At 42.1% G+C, this 15,366-nt stretch overlaps 1 protein-coding gene across 1 annotated transcript in view; it reads right to left on the reverse strand.

Moving 5' to 3' along the window:
* The window catches only part of KIF14 (kinesin family member 14), a 2,369,812-nt gene that overhangs the window by 83,032 nt on the left and 2,271,414 nt on the right, over positions 1-15,366 (reverse strand). The gene's annotated exons all lie outside the window — the stretch shown is intronic.

Raw genomic sequence — 15,366 nt, forward strand, 5'->3', positions numbered from 1 at the left:
CTGGGGAGGCAAAGTTTTTGTTTGGGAATGTCAGAAAAGGGAATGAAGTATCTGGATATGATTCTTAGCACCCATTTGTCATTTATGATGGTCTCCCAGGCTTCTGGGTGCAAGGCAAAACATCCCCTGTTTCCAGAGGAAAGCAGTCGGGCAACAGTTCAGGAACGCTGGAAAGGCTTGTCCGGGATGATTTCCCACAACCCCTAATTTTGCAGACTCCCTCAGCCGCATGGGCAGCATCTCCCATTCTGACCATATCCCTTTCTGCCTTGGAGAGAAATTCTGCTCAAGTGTCCTGGAAAGGACCCTGCAACTTCTGAAACCACGTCTTCTTATTTCCATGCTGGTTCCTGGAGAAGGTCTGTTGTGGAGTAGAAAAATGGATTCCAAGGGCAGACAGGGTCTTACCATCTTTCTCTCTATGGGATACATGTCATGTACCATGGGCCCAAACAAGGTGCAGACATTAATAAAGGACTGTTTAAAAGGCTCTGCAAAATTGCATAGCCTCATCCAGGTATGGCGCTGCATGGCAATGCCAGAACCGGCCACCCTTGAGGTACCCTCTGCAGGGGGAGAGATAAGCCTCATGGATACATTGGCTAAGGAGTGTAGGGTGGCCAGTCTAGTGGAAAAAGACTCCCATTTCTCGACAGGCATGGATGCTGGGACCGAGCTAGAAGTTTTTTGACTAAGTCCTTTTGTAGCCAGGTAAAATGAGACAAATAGTTCAATGCCTTAAGTGCAAAGGTAGATGAAAAGTAGACTCTTTTGCCAAATCTAATGCCCGGGATTCTCTATTTGGATGGTAGACAGAGAAGTTTTCCTAAGCCAGCTCCTTCTTGGTGGCTGTCATCACAACCATGGCATCTATGGGGATTATTTTAGTCCAGAAAGACTTATCAACTGGAGCACTCAAAATTTTGTAGGAGCATTTGGAGATTGGTTCCAAAGTATCCAGCTCCTTCCAAGCCCTCAGCGACACCAGCTGGATGAGCAGGACATGAAGGCAGTAGATGGGCAGGACCTGAAAGCCATCCACAGTACCAGCTCCTCCGGGGAAGTGTTTTGGGCAGACCACCCAGCCCTATGGCGAAGGATTTCAAGGATGTCTCCGAAGGAGACCTTGTCGGGTGGTGATTTAGGAGACCCTTCACCTTTCTATCTGTAGTGAGAGATCCCATAGGGGACACCATGTGCCACCTTTTACACAGTCTCTTTAGAGGTTTCCATCAGGAGGGTGCTCCAGGGAGATGTCAGAAGAAGCCTGGGGATCCACTGAGGGAACAGTGTGGAGGCTTTCTGGGACCGTCTGTCCATGCAGCAGCTCAGAGGCCTCAGGCACAGGTCCAGTACGAGGTGGGAAGTTCCATAGAGATAAGTGCCAAGGATCTCCTAGGAACAGAGAGGACCCTCTCCACGACCATGAACGTGGAAGGGCTCCGAACCACCTGTAGCTGTACCACCAGGGTCAAAATCACTGCAGCCGACACCTCTTAGACAGTATGGGCCTCCTGCTCTGAGGGGCGGGTTGGAGTCGAGCTGTCAAAGGCCGAGGCACCAAGGGGAAAAGATGGCTCCGAAAACTTCGGAGTCAAAGTCAACCTCCCCTGGAAGCGACCTCAACACTACAGAGCTCTGAGACATGCTCAGAACCAAAGCAGCCGGAACTGACCAAGTCGGGGAGAAAGTCGGAGGTGAAGAGAAGAACTCTATCGGCTCTGACACCCCGGCACTGGGACCCAACGGAACTGACAACTCCGAAACCAGAGGTCGAATCGGAGAAGGAGCTACTTGTCGGAACACAGAAACCCTCAAGGATCCAGATGCAGATGGAGTGGACACAAGCCTCATCTGGATCTGTGTTTCGAGAAATTGCCTCATGAGCTTACTGACATTTTTGTAAGGCAGACTTCGTGAAGACCCAGAAGAAGTAGTGGAAGGGGGTCTGCAGGATCTCTGTGGGGAACAAGACAGAAACTTCCTTGCATAAATGGGTAAAGCTGACCCCGGCCTGAGACTGTAGGAGCCGACACTGTGGGATCACCACTCAACCTAGTAGCACAAGAGGATGAAGAGGGTGGAGGAGAGGCAGTGGTCACTGAGCTTGGAACCGAGCAAGTCAGTTCTGAAGGCTTCACCTTTTTCCTATGCAGTTCCGAGGAAGATCGCGTGGCAGATATTCTCCTGGAATCCTGGGACTCACTGGGCTTTTTAGGAGGGGGTTGAGCCTATGATGTAGAAGGCATCCCAGAGGTGGTAGAAGGAGGAAGCAACTCCTTTAAAACCAGTTTGATCTTCCTGCCCTCCACCTCAGCCCGAGAATGAAAAGCCCTACAAATATCACAAGGGGCATCCAAATGCTGAGACCTCAGACAGTACACGCACTCCCCGTAGGCGTCAGATAAGGGGATCTTCTGCCCACAGGAAGTGTGCACTTTTTAAAACACAGTGGCTTTTGACCAGCCACCAGGAAAGAGAAAGGAAAAGGCAGAGAGAAGGGAGAAAACTTTTTTTTTTAAAAGACATGATGGACAGAAACCTGAAAGCTAGACAGAAACTAGAGAAAGAAATAGAAGAGCCACAGGTAGGGAAAGAAACAAAGAGCAAAAAACCCTTACAAACACTTGGAGAAGCTCAAGACAAGGAACTTGATATGACCTTGAAGCGCGGCAAACAAGATCTGAGGCACTGTGGGGGTAGGGAGGAGGAGCTCAAGTCAAGGGTCTTGAGCTGTAAGAAGGCAAGCGGTCAGTTTCGAGCCTCAGAACCGTATTCCCACAGGTTAACAGAATAAAGATTGCAACATCAGATCCTCAGTATGCCTTCCCCTCTTGTCGTATATCATTGGAAAGCTCTTGAAGAGGTGAACAGTTCCTTCATTGATATCTTGGATCTATCTTGCACACTTAGACTGGCATTCTTTGCAAACATAACACATTGTTTATTCCATAAATCTAAAGTACAAAATCAGCACCCACAGACATACCATTATACTAACACTAGTGTATCTCCCATAGTCTACATTTTTTTATAACTGTACCAAATATTACAAATCTAATGAAGTGCGTTTTCAGTAGAAGATTTATGAAGATTTTGGAAAATAAACTCTCAAGAAGCAAGTGGCTTATTGGCCTAGAAGATCTCAGGAAGCAAAGGTGTTACTTAGCCTCCTGCTGTTTAGGATTAAATCTATGAGATTTGAAAGTATATCTAGAATAATGAAGCAAAATTCAGCAAGAGCCTTATTCTGAGACCATAAACACAACTACCAAAACATATGCACAAGTTATGAAGGATACACTCACAGCCACACCTATACCTCGGGAAACCACAACCTTAACAAAAACCTCATACATGTAATACAGTGCACAGACCCTGCAAGAGAATATTGTAAATCACACATGCAGTCACCATATCAAGGCAATGAAAACAGTTGGTTAAAACCGAACTAAACCAAACTTAAAAAGCTGTAAGAAAGACACTATGATTTGACATCCCCCTTAACTATACTAGTCACTGATGGAGCCATAATATGTGGACCAGCAGTATATCTCTATGTACATTATAAGAAGTCTGTGATAATGTCACACCTGCCTGGAGCCAAAATTAGGGACATCTGAATGAAGCCAAAATGATTAACAGTACTTACTACACAGTCACTGTTCAAGTCAGTGCGAACATTATAAGGATGTCCTCCTTCTTAGATACGCAACAAGATGTGGTAAGATTATTAAACATCCCAGCAAACAAAGAACACCTCCTTACTAGACGCCTAAATATTAAGACAGCATTTTGGCAACTACTCAATAGCTGAGAACACAATGTCACCAATAGGGATTCAGTGCTAGTTAGTCTAGAATGATGTGTGCAAGCAGTCAGAGCATTTTGCACCCAGTGGACTTCACTTCACTTCTCTCCTTGAGAAGCACAAGTAGTGAATGGTAAATATTTCACCTCCAGGATGTATTTTTTAGGCCTCTTCAAATTCTAAAACAACACAGCAACAAAAAGAAAAATTAGTAAGAAAAAATACGTTTTGATGGCTTTTCTAAATGTCAGAAGTCCAAGCAATAATGTGTGATACACAAACTTTTAGCTGCTTGGAGATTACCTATACCTGCATTTTTATTATTATAGAATCCTGGTTTAAAGATTCAAAATGCTTCTTAAAAATTCCAGGGAAAGTCACTTTTCACTGTTACTGACTGAAAAGAGTAGGTGATAATATCTCAACATTTTTAAAAGAATACATAAAAGCCAAAATCCCAAAAAACAATCTGGGATTTTAAATTACTGATATGTTACATTAGTATCAGTGGCACTGGATATAATATTACATGAATGCATCATACATTATCTAAAAATGAAGATTTCCTTACTAAACTATAGAATATAAAGATCAATAAAAACACACTCCTCATGGAAGATTTTTACTAGCTAAACACTGACTGGTTAAACTTTCACCATCAAATCAATATTCCCAAATATCAATTGGCTATGTTAATTAAACAGTTTGGAACATATATATATATATATATATATATATATATATATATAGATATATATTTTGTACTGACAAAACTAAAACTTTCTGCTCCCTATCCATGGTCACAACTTCTGTAATTAACATAGATCATGATGTCATCATCTAACAATAAAATCAAACTCAGCCATAAATCATGATGCCATCATCTAACAGTAAAATCAAACTCAGACATAAATAAATCATTTCCCCAGACTCATCCAGTAGAAATGAAAATATGCAATAAACAATATACTAGTGAAAGAAGACTGGGATATTCTCTGAAATAACCACAATAATTCTGTTCAGGATACTATTGACAAGTTCATGAAATTCTGCATTCAAAAACACATATTTGTAAGCCACAAACATACAGATAAATTAAAAAAAATACAGAAGTATATAAGCTAACTGACCCATAAAATCTGTGCCAAACTATCACAGAATTATTTAAAGTTCAAGCCATTACAAAGACTACAGCAGTAAAAAAATAAAAAATAAAAATTACTGAAATTCGTTTCCATTTGCCTTAAGACCCCCTCTCCTGTAAGGCTTTGGCCACCATCTTGGGCATTGAGAAAAACCTAAATGGTAAAATGCAGTGGAAGTAATACCCCCCCCCCCCCAAATTGAACTGGAGAAGTCTCCCACATTGTTGTGCCTAAAAGTAGCCATTATGTCCAGCAACATCATCAAGGTGTCCAGCAAGAGCAAAGTCATGATCTGCTAAAGGATAACAAATCATAATATACAGCAATCAGTAACATAATGGGTTTGCCGTTCCCTCTGAAAGTAGGAAAAAGTACAGTTGTGTACACTTACCATAAATGTAGATGTTCGAGTGTATTCACTGTTGCAGTCATCACATTTGGGTTATCTGCTTGCAGTAGCCCTCAGTCGGCTTGATTATCAAAGTCTTGGGTCCTGCATCAGTTGCTGTCTCATTTTCCATGATGTCATTTAGTCAGGGGTATAAAGCATGCAGACGACACCATTACATCAGTTTTTCTTGCCCCAGATATCAGGTGCCCCCATAATGGGAAGCAATTATATACAAGGTTACACCTCCAACAAAAGAAGCAAATACACCAAAAAGCTTTAAGCATAGTAAACAAGAATAGAGGTATAGCCAATAGAAGTCAGGGGGCTGGAGGGAGGGTAACCAGGACTGCAACAGTGAATACACTCGAACATCTACGTTTATGGTAAGTGTACACAACTGTACTATGTTCTTCGTGTTTCCCTGTTGCAGTCATCACATTTAGGTAGATTCCCAAAGCTATGGATGGGAGGAGGAAATTAGATATCATTAGGACCAGCTATAAGGCCCTGCAAGACTGCAGTGGCAAAGCCAGCTCTGGATTTAGAAAAGACTGGCAAATGGTAATGCTTAGTGAAGGTATGTACAGAACTCCAGGTAGCAGCTTCTAGGATGTCCCTGGTAGGAACACATCTGAGAAAGGCTGTAGAAGTAGATGCAGCCCTCGTTGAATGTGGTCTTATCCCCTGTAGGGTAGGTTTTCCATGGTGCTTATAGCAAAAATGAATGCAATGGCTTATCCACTTAGAAATGGTTTGCTTTAAAATGGCCTTTCCCTCTCCCCTGAGCAAATAAAACCAGCAGCTGTTCAGATTTTCTGAGAGATTTAGTCCTGTCCAATTAAAATCTAAGTTGTCTGGGCACGTCCAAGGAGTGCAGTATTCGTTTCCCTTTGTTCTGAGGATTAGAAAAGAAGGTTGGCAAATCAATGGACTGATTAAGGGCCATACTGGATACCACCTTGGACAGGAAGGAAGGATTGGTCCTGAAAGGAATTTCAACTCTGCATTTGCAGCTGGCTCAAAAGGAGGTAGAGTGAGCTTTTCCAATACAAAGTTAAGGTCCCAGGCTGGAGTAGGGGCTGTCCTTGGTGGTCTTAAGTTTTTGGCCCCTCTGAGGAACTGCTTCAGCAGTGGATGAGAGAAGAGGGTTGGTTCTGTATTGTAATGTGCTGAAATGGCTGAGGCATGAATTTTGATGCTGGAAAAGGAAAGGCCCTTGTGAAGCATCTCAGTATTGAAGAATCTGAGGTAAATTGGGTACTGCTGTGCCCATACCCTGAATTTGGTTCCAAGAACAGAATCTTTTCCATTTTTCAGCATAGGATTTATTTTCTAGTAGTAGGCCTCCTTGCCTCCAGAATGACATCTCATCATTTGCTTACTGAGGGATGGTAACGGAGAGATCAGGTAATCAGCCAGGCTGCCAGGTTCAGGGTTTGAAGCTGAAGGTGCAGAATCTGGCCCTCCTGCTGGGACAGCAGGGAAGGGGTCTGAGGCAGGTGCCATGGTGCCAGCAATGACACACTGCACAAGAGGGGGTACCAGTGTTGGCGTGGCCAGTCTGGTGCAATCAGAATTGTCATTGGTTTGTCCTGTTTGATCTTTAGTAGTACCTTGGAGAGGCAGAGGGGGAAGGCATAAACTGATAGGTTTTTCCAGGTGAAGGACAGGGCATCCACTTTCCAAGCTTGTTTGTGGGGAGTCCATGTGCAGAACTTGTCCAACTGGTAGTTCTGGGGGGAGGCAAACAGGTTTATCTCTGGGCTCCACCATTTGTTTCTCAACATGTTGAATATCTTTGGATCCAGTTTCCACTTGTGTGGGTCCATGAGATTTCTGCTTAGTTTGTCTGCCAGTATATTTAGCTTTCCTGGCAGGAATTGAGCCTGTAGGTGCACTTGGTAGCTCAAGGCTGTGTTCCACAGAGCCATGGCTATTCTGCAGAGAGGGTATGAATGGGTTCCCCCCTGCTTGTTTATGTACCACATAACAGTGGTGTTGTCCGTTTTTATCATTAATTGTCCTGGAAGAATGTGGTCCTTGAAGGCTGTCAGAACATTCTGTACAGCTAGCATTTCTTTTTGCTTGATATGCAGGTGGCTTTGACATGGGTTCCATTTGCCCTGAATGCACTTCCCTGCTAAGTGAGCCCCCCATGCATAGTTTGATGTGTCTGTTGTTAGGGTTTGGGCAGCAGGGGGTAGAGTGAATGTCAGTCCCTTGTTTTGGTGGCAGGCCTCTGCCCACCAAAGGAACTCTATCTGTAGACAAGGTATGATAGGAATAATTGATTCTAGATCCTGAGAATGTTGACACCATAGGCTTTTTAGATACCATTGTAGTTTCTTCACATGCAGTCTTGCATATGGAATTAAGAGAATGCAGAAGGCCATGAACCCCAGGGCTTGCAGTATTTTCCTTGCAGATAGCTGGGTCCTTGTGGCCAGTAGTTTGAAGTAGACCGTCAAATGAACGTGTTTCTCTGGCGTGAGGTAGGCCATCTGTGAATTTGTATTCAAGCTTGCTCCCAGGAATAAAATTTGTTGGCAGGGTACAAGATGTGATTTATTTTCGTTTATGGTGTACCCCAGAGAAGTTAGCAATTTCTTTACAAATGCCAGATGATTTAATAGTATGTCCTGGCGTTCTGCCTGAATTAGACAATCATCCAGGTATGGGTATATTTGAATATTTCTTTGCCTGCAAAATGGAATGACTGGAGCTAGGCACTTTGTGAATACCCTGGGCACAGTAGATAAGCCAAAGGGCAGTGCGGAGAACTGATAGTGCATGTAGCCTGCTTTGAAGCATAGGTATCTTCTGCAAGATTCCCTTATTGGGATGTGCAGGTAGGCTTCCTTTAAATCCAGTGTTGCCAACCAGGCATCTTTGCCTAGCATAAGAAGTGACTGATGAAGAGTTAACATCTTTAATTTTGGGATCACCAAAAATGTGTTTAGGATAGAAAGGTCCAGGATAGGATGCCAGGAATTGTCTTTCCTGGGTACCAGGAAAAGTCTTGACTAGAAACCTTGTCCCCTTTCTTCTTCTGGGACAGGTTGAATAGCCCTGATGCTTAAGAGAGAGAGAACTTCCTATTTTGAGCCTCTGCCCACTGATTTGGGGGTAGCTCTGGCCAACCGTTTGGGGTTGGTAAAGAGTGGAAGTGGAATCTGTATCCTTGGGAAACTATATTTAAAACCCATTTGTCCTGGGTAATGAGTTCCCAATTTTTTGCCTGCAGGGCAATCTTTCCCCCCTAAATGAATAGTCAGTTGTGCAGGGCTTGGAAGTTTAAAGTTAAGTCATTGAGACAGTTTACCATGGGGGGGGGGGGGTCTTACTACTCCCTGCTTTAGAAGTGGGAACCCCCCACTGCTTAGTCCTGTGAGTACCTTGGGACTGAAGCCTGGGTGTTCTGCTGGTTCTGGGTTTGGACTGAGAAGGCCTGGAAGAGGTAGGAAAGGACCAATTCTTAGAGGGCCAATGCCTACTAAATCTGGGAGGCTGTACTTAAAGGAAATATTTAACAGTTTGCATAGATTTAGCTTTTTCCTCCATCTTTTTAAGTACTTCTTCTGCTTTGTTGCCAAACAGACTGTCTTGGTTTAAAGGAGCATCCAGCAATTTAGCTTTAACATGATCTGGCAAAGTTTGCTCCTTAAGCCAAGCATGCCTTCTAAGTACAGACCCAGTGACAGCAGCCCTGCAAGATGCCTCTAATGAATCAAAACCACATTGCAAAGTATGTTTTCCAACTTGTTCAGCAAAATGCATTAAATTCTGTAAATCTTTACTTTGAACACAGTCAGGAATCAACATAATTTTCTGTTTAAGCAATCCAATAATATGCTGCTGATACTTTAACATATGAAAATGGCAGTTTAAGGCCCTAATGGCCAAGGTTGCAGAAGTGTATACCTTCTTACCCCATCTATCCAGCGCCCTGGAATCTCTATCAGAGGGAGTAGGATTTTTGGCAGTAGTAGCCTTAATGCCCTTGGATCCCTGTGAAATGGTCTCAGGATCCACAGTAGGATTTTTAAAAAGGAACGTGTGAGAGTCAGGGACCCCGTAATACCTATCAGGTTTTCTGGGAACAGGAGGTAAGGAGTCAGGGGCCAGGCTAGATTCCGAGAAGGCATCAACAACAATGTCCAGTACAGGAGGGATAGCTAAAGGCCTGTGGTGGGGCAGGACTAAGAAATCCCTAAGTCTCTTTTTGGAGTCAGAGTAATCCTGGCTTTCCCAGCGAAAATGCTCCCTAAGAGTATGCAAGGTTTCACCAAAAGAGAAATCCTCTGGAGGGGAAGCAGAGGGAATGGAGTCCTCTGCTTCAGAATCCTCATAGGTAGATAAGGGTAAATCCTGGTCATCAGAGGAAACAGAAATTTCAGAGTCCTGATCATAAGAATCAGAAGGAAAATCAGTCCTAGGTCTCTTAGAGGTGGAAGGGTGGCTTCCCCTGATTAAAGTAATAAGGTCTTCCGCCATTCTTATCATTTGTTTTTTAAGCATAAGGGTCTGACCATGCAGTCTGGGCATCGGTTTTCTAGGCATGGATCGAGTTTTAGGCCTTGAAGAAGAAGATGGAGTTGGTTTAATATGCATGTCAGTAGGCCTGAATACACCCTCAGAAGCCGGTGATTGCACTGCGGCTCCGGACCCATCCAAGGTAGAGACATCCGTAGGTTCCACAGTCGAAGAAGCATCTTGCGGCATACCGGACTCCAAATGGGTCTCAGTACAGGCCTGTGAATCTGAAGTAGCGGGTATCAGGGGCTGCTTAAGCGCCTCACTGAGTACTGGCGAACTGGCGACTAGCTTAGGAGAAGCATCGTCGGCAGCTTTGGAACTATGCGGTCTGTCTCTGTCTATCTTTGCATTTTTTCGGAATGTCGGTAGTCGGGTGGCTTACCGAAGCCATTTCTGGATAACTGAACTGAGTACCAAAATATTTAGAAGCATAAATAAACCAACGATGAATAGTTTGAGGTTTGAATAAGGCACAAAATCGACAGCGAGGTACGTCGTGGTCTGAGCCTAAGCAAGGATTGCAGTATGAATGAAAATTTTTATGAGGTATTTGCTTTCCGGAAGAAATACAATTGTTAACTTTTAATGACATCGGTTTAGAGCAAGAAAAGGATTTCCCAACGGGGTGCTTAGCTTAGTTGAAGACTTTGGTTCTGAAACTCGAAAACAAAAATTTCAGGAGTCAGCCGACCAGCGCTTGTGAACTGCTTCTGCTTTGGGCACTGCACAGCAAAAAAGACTGATGTAATGGTGTTGGCCGCATGCTTTATACCCCTGACTACCTGACGTCATGGAAAATGAGAAAGCAATCGACGCAGGATCCAAGACTTTGATAATCAGGCCGACTGAGGGCTACTGCAAGCAGATAACCCAAATGTGATGACTGCAACAGTGAAACACGAAGAACATCAGGAATACAGCCCCATTCCAACACTAGAACTGGACAGCCACTACACTCCTTCTCAGCAGAAGACTCCGGGTCTGTCTCAAAACTACTGTTGAAACAGACTGATCTTTCTGTGGCAGATTGATGAGCTTCAGTATGCGTCTAAAGATGATTATGCCTAGAATCTTCAGTCTGAGGTGAATTACAGAGACATCCCTTCCCCCCCAAATTCTCTGTCTTAGGTCAGAAAGCCAAGAATGTGATGAACAGACACAGAAATCATTAACTTGGGGGGGGGGGGTGCTAGTACTAGAGGGGGCAAGATTGTGTAATACTTGAGGGCCTTCCTCAGATGCTGAGGAGGCCTCCCCTACTTTGCTGCTTTCCAGATTGAGAAAAGAAGAAAATATCAGTAATCACAAAGATCTTCCACCAAGGGGAAGGTTTGCTTTCTCCTCAGGTGGCCATTAATCAAATTCTGGGCCAAATGGCCTAAAACTATTTCCTTCAAAAAGTGATCTTCCAAGATTATGTTCCTGAATTTCTCCTTTAGGAAGGATACTCTCATGCCCAAGATCATGTGGAAGTAGACTCATTAGGTGGCAAGGTAAAAAAAAATGTTCCAGGATGCTTGGGGAGTGGGCCTCTCTACAAAACTGGGCGGTGAAAAAGGGTATCGTTGTTATTTTTTTTCCTGGAACTGGCAGAGAAAAATCAGAATACTTCCTGGATTCTTTCTATCCATAATATCTTGCTTCAACAGCAGGACAATTTAAAGCTCATCAGCCCACACCCTCAAAAGTTTATCAGGCACTTCTGTAGAAATACAACCTTGAGCCAAGCTTAAGATGTCACTTATACACCTGAAGGCATCTCCAGTGGAGAAGCCCTACAACAGTGATACAGAAAACAAGGATAGACTTTTTATCCCTGCCCTTTTACAAGTGACAAGAACCAAGATCCTATGAATCTTTAAAAATCCCACAGAGTAAGGGAGTATCCTAGGGAACTACAGTCTGTTGTGTCATATTTTGTCAGGACTTATATCTTTAAACAAAGACTTGCACTGTTAGACTTTTATTGCATGCTGGCTGTGGACTTGTTAGCAACAGGATTTAATGCTATAGCCGAGGTCAGGCTACTTAGAGTAAAAGCAAAAGGTAGGTTTACTTTTTTTTCTTTAACCACTTTCCCTTTTATATGAGTTTGTATGAACTTTGAGGTAATAATTTAGAAATGAAGAATGTGAGGGCAGAGCCACCCATACTGGAGGATGCGGGGAGGGGTGAAGCCCATAGCAAAAATGATTTTTACTTAGTCCATGCAATGTTTTATCTAAAATTTTTGTAATTACTATATCTTGCATTTCTGGAGTTTTATCTGAGATGTTCTGAGCCCTGATAAGGTGAGGTTCTATGCTTCATTACAAATCCAAATTGTGAATCTGGACCACTCACAACCATGAACCTGTACGGCAACAAAGTTGATCAGTGTTAGGTCAAGAGACTGTGCAGGACTGGGCATTAGCAATGGGAAATACAAGGTGGGGAGGAGCCTACACTATGTCTGCAGTAGATTTAACACTGAACTCTCAAAGGGTCCTCCGGCACAGTGGCTCAGGTTTCTACATGACAACAGATATCTACTTGACATCTAGTTCTTGGGATACAAGACATCAGATATCTACTTGACACCTGGTTCCTGGGATGCAACATCTGGGACTTGCTGGCCCAAGTGGGCCTGCAGGTTGATCCAAGGAGTAAAGTCTGCTGTATTAAGTAGTTCTGATAAATGAGTAGATGCCTTAAGATATATTAATGTGCGATAAGGCTGGTCATCTATGTGCTCCAGCCAATGATACAAATATCAGGACATTAGCTAAGTGTACACCATCCCAAACTTCAATGTTCTGAAAAGAAGACAAGGACTGGATAGGGATTGAGCCTTACTAGTTAAGGTGAGCTCACAGCATAAGGATGCACCTCTCCCCAAACAGTGGAAACCAAGTGTGAACCTTACCAGATCTCAAAATCCTTAAAAGAAGTCAAGGACTGGTTATGGCTCAAACCCTTGCTAGTTGAGGGCAAGCTCACAATTTGTAAGATCCATTTGGAATACCTGAAGAAAGTTCAAGGTTGGACCTGTTTTTACAACTGTTTGTCCTTCTGATAATCATTTGACCTATGCCTTGGTTTATAGTGAAGACCTCCTCATCAGTCTTCAAGTAAATATTTTATACAAAGCTGATGTGATAAAACTAAGGCCAGCAAATCTCCTAATATCTTAAATAAGAGGGTCCAAACCTAGCTTAGCTCTCTCTAAAATTGGTTTACTAAAAGCAGATTGACTATTAACACTCAAAAGTCAATCTAAACAATTCTGGGGCCTCCATAAAAACTAGCTTCTGCTCAACTATTAACGACGACAGATCCAACAGCACACCTTTACCATTCACAACACAGCAAATCTATCAAGGAATAATAATAGATCAAATTATTTCATTAATTTAATGCACTGAATACTAATCAGGAAAGTTTTAGCTCAACTAAAAGTGTCACAAAATACTTAATCTCTTAACTACAGAAATGTGACAAGCTGTAGACATTACTATATAGTGGCCTAGACTACAACGTGCCTTACCAGCTGTGTTGCTTTCTCTTTAAAACATATCCATTTTGCATACAACAGGAAGCAAATTCTTAGATTTGTCTATCATCAAACAACAGGGAACATAAGCATATATCTTTAGAGGAAACAAACTGGCTTTCAGTAATACATACAGCAACTTTTCTAATAAACTTACTAATACTAACCTTGCAACTCCTTAATGAAAATTGCTACCCAGTAAAAACATCTCCGAATAAGAAAAACCTAGTCTCTGTGCAATCAGGGAAGTGGGTATCCAACTACTCAGACCCCATTTTACCCTAACTGCATGTAAAAAACCCTTTGATACAATAGTTCATTTCTAGTATGCCCTTCAGATTCATTCCCCTCCTATACACAATAACTGGTCTTTGATCCACTACATCTCTTTATCTCTTTGTCTTGCTGCAGTATCTGCCATTTTTTTTTGCAAGATATATTTTACTTTCTTATTGTTTGTGCTGAACGTAGTTATAAATGAGTGTGTAAATTCATTACTTGCCTGCCTGTTTTTGTACATTTTTCATGGAATTTTAAACTTGCTGACCCATAACAGTCCTCGCTCCAGTTTGCTGTTTTTAATTTACAACACTAGTGGAGATTACTTGGTTGTACATGCTGCAAAGAATGTATAGACAGTCTTTATTGAAATATTCAAAACTAATTTGTTGAATATCAGGAATATAACTGAATAAAAATCCCTTAATTGCCCTTAGTAATTTACAGTGTTGATATTCTGTATATATTTTTAGATTGCCAAAACCAGTAAATACACACAGACAAATGTGGTTATATACTGGATGTATCAATCAGTGCTATATATTTTATCCACATATTTCACTTTACTATAAAGAGTGAATTCTAAGACTGTTGCATATAAAGTGCTAGTGCATTGTTAGTGTGTGTTTTGCTGAAGTTTTTTTTTTTTTTTTAAATGTTTTGTAAATATCAGCAAAATTCATCTAGTCCACTTATTAATTGCTTCTGCAATAACGGCATGCTGATGTTTGCTGTTTTTGCCTTGTTGCCCAGCTCATAACTGAAAATGGTCCATGGAGCAGCTCATTCACCCAGTTAAAAAATAACTAAATAAATAGCTACTAACTACCACCATTTCAGCAGACTTGGTCAACCACTTTTTTTCCTTCTTGGACATCAAGTAGCCAAGCTGAATATCTGTTACTTTCAGGAGTTTTCAGCAACATGGTCTCAAGAGAGCAGAGACAATGTTGGTGCAGGTCTTGGATGAACAGTTGTTGTGATGATTAGGAACGTAAACAAAACCTTTACTGAAGACAATGATGACTCAGATCAAACCTGTGTCAGCAGCACTTGGTGTGAGCCTGCATTTATGCACTCATAAGGGCAGTGCTGAAAATGATCAAGACAGGACAATAATTAAGTCTGGCTATTTCTTATTCATATTAAGAATTCCTGCAGCAATGATTCTTATAATGAACACTGCAGAACACTGTCTTATGTATTTAAGACATTTTAAAAGTAGTATTAAAGAAAACTATAAATCTTGCATAACGATTATATTTCTTGCTCTTTTATACCTTACCTATGTGCCTTGAACCAAGTGGTCTCCTGTAGAATAACTAAGAAAGCAGCACTTATAAACCAATACTGCAAAATCAGACACAATACTTAAACTGAACTTCATCTCATGCCTGTTGTACTGCAAAAGCAGAGTCAATGAAATCACTCTGGTACATGACAGATTAGTTTCTTGAGCTAACTAAAACAAACACATTGATAAAGACTAACGACACAAAACATCGCAGTCAGCCTATCAGGTTGTGTATAGTGGTGCTTAGGTAATCAAGCATGCACTCACGCTTAAAAACTGGTTGAGTTTCATCTCAAGCTTCATATAATGAATGCTGACCAGAATGAAGAGCATGCAAAATAAGATACAATGGAATTAAGTGGGTAGTCACCGGACAAC

The sequence above is a fragment of the Protopterus annectens genome, chromosome 10.part0 (assembly GCF_019279795.1).
Source record: "Protopterus annectens isolate FY-2018-M chromosome 10.part0, PAN1.0, whole genome shotgun sequence".
In the NCBI taxonomy this organism is placed as follows: Eukaryota; Metazoa; Chordata; order Ceratodontiformes; family Protopteridae; genus Protopterus; species Protopterus annectens.